The following is a 6,825-nucleotide window of genomic DNA, read 5'->3' as shown; positions in this document are numbered from 1 at the left end:
AATATACTTTTTATGGATAATTTTTGTATTATCATTCCATTTTCTTCCATTAACTTTGAATTTTTGACGAATTTCAGTTTCTAATAATTAATCTAATTACTACATGTGATATTATCATTGAAAAGAAGACAAGCTACAGATGTTTTTAAGATCATTGGCAATCCGTTATCACCTTTAATTTTTTTTAAATCGAATTCTAAGTTGAATGGGCAAACTTGTATTCTTAAAGTGACCTTATTTATACACCCACGAAGTTTGTCTTAACTTCCGCCAAACACCCTGTATAATTACAACATTCAAATCAAAATAAAATAAAATTACATAATCCAAATAAAATTAAATATTTAACAATAAAAATAAAATAATAATTAAAAATAAAAAACAACATTTTTTATACAAGTAAAAATATTACCACAAAAAATATCATATTTGCCACTAGTGCTTTTGCTAGTGGCAAATGTAATATTTATTTTTGTGGTTATTCTTTTTTGATGTTATCTTGCTGATAATTACGCCAGGCAGCATCCTGGCAATTTCGTCGTCGTGGAGGATGGCCTTTTCAATGTGGCGTGGTAGTATCAGTCTGCAAAAAATAATGCTTTTTAGAGGATCCTTGAAGTCAGCAATCATTTGATTTGCAAGGGTTGATTGGGTGTCTTTAAATTAGGTATAACAATATCCTCATTCACAGAGTCGGTACTTCCTACCTTGCTACCTATAACATTGGTCTAACATTAGGTACTGTAGGGATAGAAGCTCACTATTTTTATTTGTACGTGTAATACGCACTCAATATTTTTTAAAGAGTAGGTACTATTTAGGAATTTGTAAATACCCGTGACATTGACAGGAGACTCCAAAAAACCTGCACTAAAAAGTAGAAAATAATTACATTATTTATTTATTGTCCTAATAAATAAATATTTTTTACTTTTTAGTGCAGGTTTTTTGGAGTTATTTTAATAACTATTTTTTTTGTTTTATTTTAAAATCAAATTAAAAAATAATAACTAGAGGAAGAAAAGACTAAAAAAACGTAAAAACTAAGCTAAGCCTGTTTAAGTTTAGGTAATTAGGTATACACACATAAAAGATCTCATATTAATCACATTTAACAAAATAATCATGCGGTAATTATACATAACTAGCTGACCCGGCGAACTTCGTACCGCCTTAGCGTAGAGATTTTCTTTATATTTTTTTCCGTAAAAACCTTGTACAGAGTATTAGAAAACTACAAAAAAAAATCAGCCAAATCGTTCAAGCCGTTTTCATGTTATGTCGTGACAACGGAAAACGGGTTTCATTTTTATATAGATTAGCGGCCGCCCGCGAATCAGATTTTTTCCCGTTAACTCCCGTTCCCGTGGGAATTTTGCAATATCCTGTTGTTACGAAGCTTTAAGCTTACTAAGGTACCTGCATGCCGAATTTCAAGCGTCTAACTTAAGCGGTTTAGATTTTTCATACAAAAGGATTTTCCCGCTAATTACCGTTCCCGTTAGAGAAGCATTATTCAGGGTTACATAACAAAAAAAAATTTGGAAAAAGTGAAGATTTGTGGCAACACGAGTAAAAAGACCGTCACCGGGAGTAGAATTTTTTGATTTTTTTAAATGCCTATTATTTTGACAAATTTTTTTTTACATTTTTCTGATAACCAGCATAACTTGCCTCAACACCCAGTTCCGGCTTGACGTTGAATTACGGGACACCCTGTATATTTAGATAAACGGTAATTATTAATAATATCACATTTACCGTAAATATGTAGATACATACATATTTATACATAGTAACAGCATTATGTTCTAATGACATCGTAATAATTATCTATCTGACATTATTTTTAATCCTTATACTTTACTAGCAGCCGCCCGCGACTTCGTACGTGTGGATCCCGTTTTACCCCCTTAGGGGTGGAGTTTCGTAAAATCCTTTCTTAGCGGATGCCTACGTCATAACATCTACCTGCATGCCAAATTTCAGCCCGATCCTGGCTGTGCATTGATAGATCACTATGTCAGTCAGTCAGTCAATAGGTACGGTGTGAGTCTTGATTAAGTGCACATTATGAAAATAGATGAAACTAGACCTATTTTTATCGACGAAAAAAAGGTCAAAAAATATCTGAGATTTTTTTTATAGATTTTTTTTCTTTCAATTTACTACTTATTGTAAATAAAACGTTATAACTTTTAAACTAAGAGGTATAATCCTTATAAAATAAAAACAGGTATAAAGCTAAATAACAGGCGATACTAAAAAAATACATAAAATACTCAGAAAATGGCAAAAAATAATAAAAAAATGTTACATTTTAAGAAAAGCCTGCATTTTAATTCGTGTCTTTTTGGTTATTTGATAAATTTCTCCAAATAATGCCCCTATAACAGGTAGTTTTTATTACTTTATGTTATTCTCTATCGTATTGCCTTTGTAAAACCAAAAATTTTATATGTCTATCCCTATCACAACATTTGCTATGATCGTTTGAACAAAGGCCTGGCACCACCACATTATTTTCCGCCTCAGGTAGAGACAATTTTAATTTTAATTAAAATGCTTATTTTACTTTGAAATCTTTTATTTTTGTTTGAAATCAAACTTGTTCTTATCAAAATTACAAATCGATGGGGATAAAACCACAATCGGCAAAACACAATTTTACAGGAGAAGAGATTTAGTGTCAATTTTGAATAATTCTAAACTACGAGGCGTATCAAAACGGTTTGTATATCAAACGATGCGTTATTTTTTCTGGAGTAACATTTAATGTGCATAAGGTTATAGTGCTTAGAATATACTTTAAAAAAGGTAGAAATACATATTGCCGCTTCATACATTGAAAGTCGGTTCCGTAAGAGTCCATTGTGGTTTTATTCCGGTAAAAAGTGTGCAATTAATCAAACAGCAATAGTGTATTGCAGCCTCTGGCGCTGATGTGAAGGATACAGTAATAGCCGTTTGCTTGTAGAAGATTTAAATAAAAGTTTTAATATTGTATATGGCACGATTATTCCGGTCAACAAATTTTAAATGATGAATGGGAATAACGATTCAATATCCATAGTGCTTTTGGTAAATCAGGCAGTTTCAAAGATAAAATTCTGAAAAAAATTCAAAAGGTGTATAGGGACCCGCAGTTTACTAAAATCACTTAATCGGAAAACTGCTGCTATGGCTATTGCGGCTTTATCCCAGGCACAAATCTAGAGCCACACTCAGCTTCGTTGTTAACAAAACGTTGAATAGTGCGCCCGGAGCGACTTAGTTCAAACGATCATTGCAAACGTTGTGATAGGGATAGAGACATGAAATTTTTGGTATTACAAAGGAAATACAATAGAGAATAACACAAAGAAATAAAAATCACCTGTTATAGGGGAATTTTTTGGAGAAAATTATAAAATAACCAAAAAAACACGAATTTAAATGCAGATTTTTTCAAAAAGTTTTTTTTTTATTTGTTGCCATTTTTGGGTATTTTACGTATTTTTTTTAGTATCGCCTGTTGTTTAGCATTATTACTGTTTTTATTTTATCAGGATATTACCCTTTAGTTTAAAAGTTACTAAGTTTTCTTTACATTAAGTAACTGAAAATAAAAAAATCTAAAAATAATAAAAAAAATCCCAGATATTTTTTAAAATTTTTTTCGTCCATAAAAATAGTTCTAGTTTCACCTATTTTCATATGTGCACTTTATCAAGACTCACACTGTATTTAGATTGCTATTGCTATTTATCTGCTATTTCTGTCTTTTTTCCGTATAAGTAGGTACTTTCTTCAGTGTGAGTCACGCTAAAGTGTACATATGAATTAAGGTAAAACTAGACCTATTTTTATCGACAAAAAAGAGGTCAAATTTTTTTTGAGATTTTTTTAAATTTTTATAAATATTTTTTTTTCTTTCAATTACTTCATGCTAAGAAAAAGTAATAACTTTTAAACTAAGAGGTATATCTTGATCAAATAAAAGCAGTAATAATGCTAAATAACAGGTGAGACTAAAAAAATACATGAAATACCCAGAAAATGCCAACAAATAATAAAAAATGAAACTTTTTGAAATAAAATTGCTTAAAAATTCGTATTTTTTTGGTTATTTGATAAATTTCTCAAAAAAATGCCCCTATAACAGGTGGTTTTTATTACTTTTTATTATTCTCTGTCGTATTACTTTTGTAAAACAAAAAATCGCATGTCTCTATCCCTATCACAACATTTGCTATGATCGTTAAAAGTGGAAAGGTATGCCAATAAATTTTAGGCAAATATTTTTTCAGTCAAAGTATAATAGTGCGAAAACAACTGTCAGGCTAAACAATAATAAATTGTGAGTTAGAAGTACCTATCGGCCAATGTGGTTTAGCTAAATAAAATTTTAGGCGTACCGAGGGGCACCCGATCACGCGACCGCGCTAGTGCCGCTTAGTTTTATACATTTCCTAATACAATATTGGAATTCTATAAAATTACTAGGAAAAGTATACATTTCCTAGGATATGTGCGTAATAAAAAATGTCTGAAGCAATATTTTATACATTTCCTAAATAGCTTCGGAATTGTATACATTTCCTAGGAATAGTATACAATTCCTAGAATTCATACATTTCCTGTAACATCTATACTAATTTATAAATGCGAAAGTAACTCTGTCTGTCTTGCTTCTGCTTTCACGTCTAAACCTCTGAACCGATTTTGATGAAATTTGGCATAGAGATAGTTTGAGTCCCGGGAAAGGACATAGGATAGTTTTTATCCCGGGTTTTGAAGCAGGGACGCACGTGATAAAGTTTTTCTGTGACAGACAAAATTCACCGTGGGCGGAAAGCTAGTACATAATTAACCGACTTTAAAAAAGGAGGAGGTTATAATAATATGTTCGACTGTAGGTATATATTTCTTTTTTCTAGTATGTTCACCGATTACTCCGTCAATGGACAAGTTTCGTGATGATGAAAACATTACATTTCACCGAATGGGATTAAAATATAGACCAAAACTAAAAAGCCGGTGAAGTTATTTTTGAAATCCATCTAGAAATGGCTGAGAAATTAATTATTTAAATTACCTCATAGTGTCTATTACTCTGTCAGGCCACCTGTTCAAGTTTCAATTACAATGCTTACCACAGGTAAAAAACTACAAATAGACCCAGTTGTATTCTTTCATGTTTTTAAGGTGGGCTGACGGTTTGAGGTCTTTTTAGGTTGCCGATATGGTAACCTGTATTTTGTAGGGAATTTTATTTTACACTTGACATGAATATAGTCTCAATGTACTCCCGACCTTCAGTGGTAACATCAAGGTAATAATTAGTTAACTAAAAAGCAAGAAATAAGTTAATTTTAACCCTCGCTGTACGAGGTGGGGTGTGACACACCCCAGTCCTATAAAAATAGCCACAATTTTAAAAATTTGCAAGTGCTGAATTTGAAATTCTCAGTAGCTGGAATTATGACACTGCTGCTTCGATCAGCGTTGCAAAATCAGTCCAGCGGTAACTACTAACTGAGTTACATGCCTTTAAAGTGCGTGTGGGTGTCACACACCCCACCTGGTACGGGACGTTGTTAAAAAGTTTTAAAAAAAATCTAACAGTTTTGATGTAATTTATATATTTTTAGCTTTGTCAATTGAATAAAATTCAATACAAATATTATTTTTCGTGATTTTTACGGTATCTGAAATTTTCAAGCACTTTTAGTCAAATGAGATGACTTTTAGTGCGAATCTGGAAGTTTAGTACTGAGATCCGAAGATGTATGTGAACATACACTTATGGGCTACAATTTATACTTGGTGATACAATTTATGGGCTACTGAAATGGAATAACATATTTTATAAATAAATCAAATTGTTACGCTCCCATTTTATGCATTGAGCATACTCATTTTCTTTCATCAGAATTGTGGTAAATTGAAAACCGATGATCAAAACAAATTTATACCCTTCCAGTTTTTAATTTACTTTTAAATTATAAGCAATGATATTATATAAAAACAAAAGCAGATATGTCATAGGCGCTCGCGCTGTGAATACTCAAATACGTCCCAATTGGGACGTTTTGCGTTTAGTTCGCGTGTGGCCTGCGTCGAGCGCAATCACGTGCGTACCACACCGTAAGTTCTGTGATCTTACCAAAATAAATCAAAAATGCCATCGTGTGTGTTTCGAAGGTGTACCAATTATGACTCTAAAGTAAACAAAACACAAGGGATCTCTTATCACATGTGAGTATGCAAAATTATTTAGTATTTATATTTTCAATTATTTATGCAAGCAATCAAGACGCCATGCGCCATGTTCAAGTTAAGAAAGAGAAAGCGATATTGTTTTGACGTTAGAGCGATAAGGATGCGTGCGCTGCGGACATAGATTAGTTAGTGCAGAATCGATCGATTATTGATGGTGACTTAAATGCCTACAATTAAGAATTGTTGAAATTGGTTCAATATTGGCAGAGTTATAGTGGAACATACATAAAAAAACATACTGTTGAGTTGAGAACCTCCACCTTTTTTGTAAATCGGTTAAAAATAGTTTCACTGAGTTCATTTTTCGACTATTATTATCTATACTAATATTATAAAGAGGAAAAATTTGTTTCTTTGTTTTGAACTGATATGAATAATTCTTTCACTGTTGGAATTGGAAAGTTACACTATCCCCAGGTGACATAGGGTACTTTTGATCCCAGAAATGTAGGGGGAAGGGGGGGGGGATATTTGAAATAAGAAATTACGCGCGGGTGAAACCGCGGGCGGAAGGCTAATTTTGTAATAAATTATACTGATAATTTAGGAGTATTATTGTTT

The sequence above is a fragment of the Ostrinia nubilalis genome, chromosome Z (assembly GCF_963855985.1).
Source record: "Ostrinia nubilalis chromosome Z, ilOstNubi1.1, whole genome shotgun sequence".
Classification (NCBI taxonomy): Eukaryota; Metazoa; Arthropoda; class Insecta; order Lepidoptera; family Crambidae; genus Ostrinia; species Ostrinia nubilalis.
The sequence above is the reverse complement of the archived record's forward strand: the minus strand, read 5'-3'. Positions refer to the sequence as shown.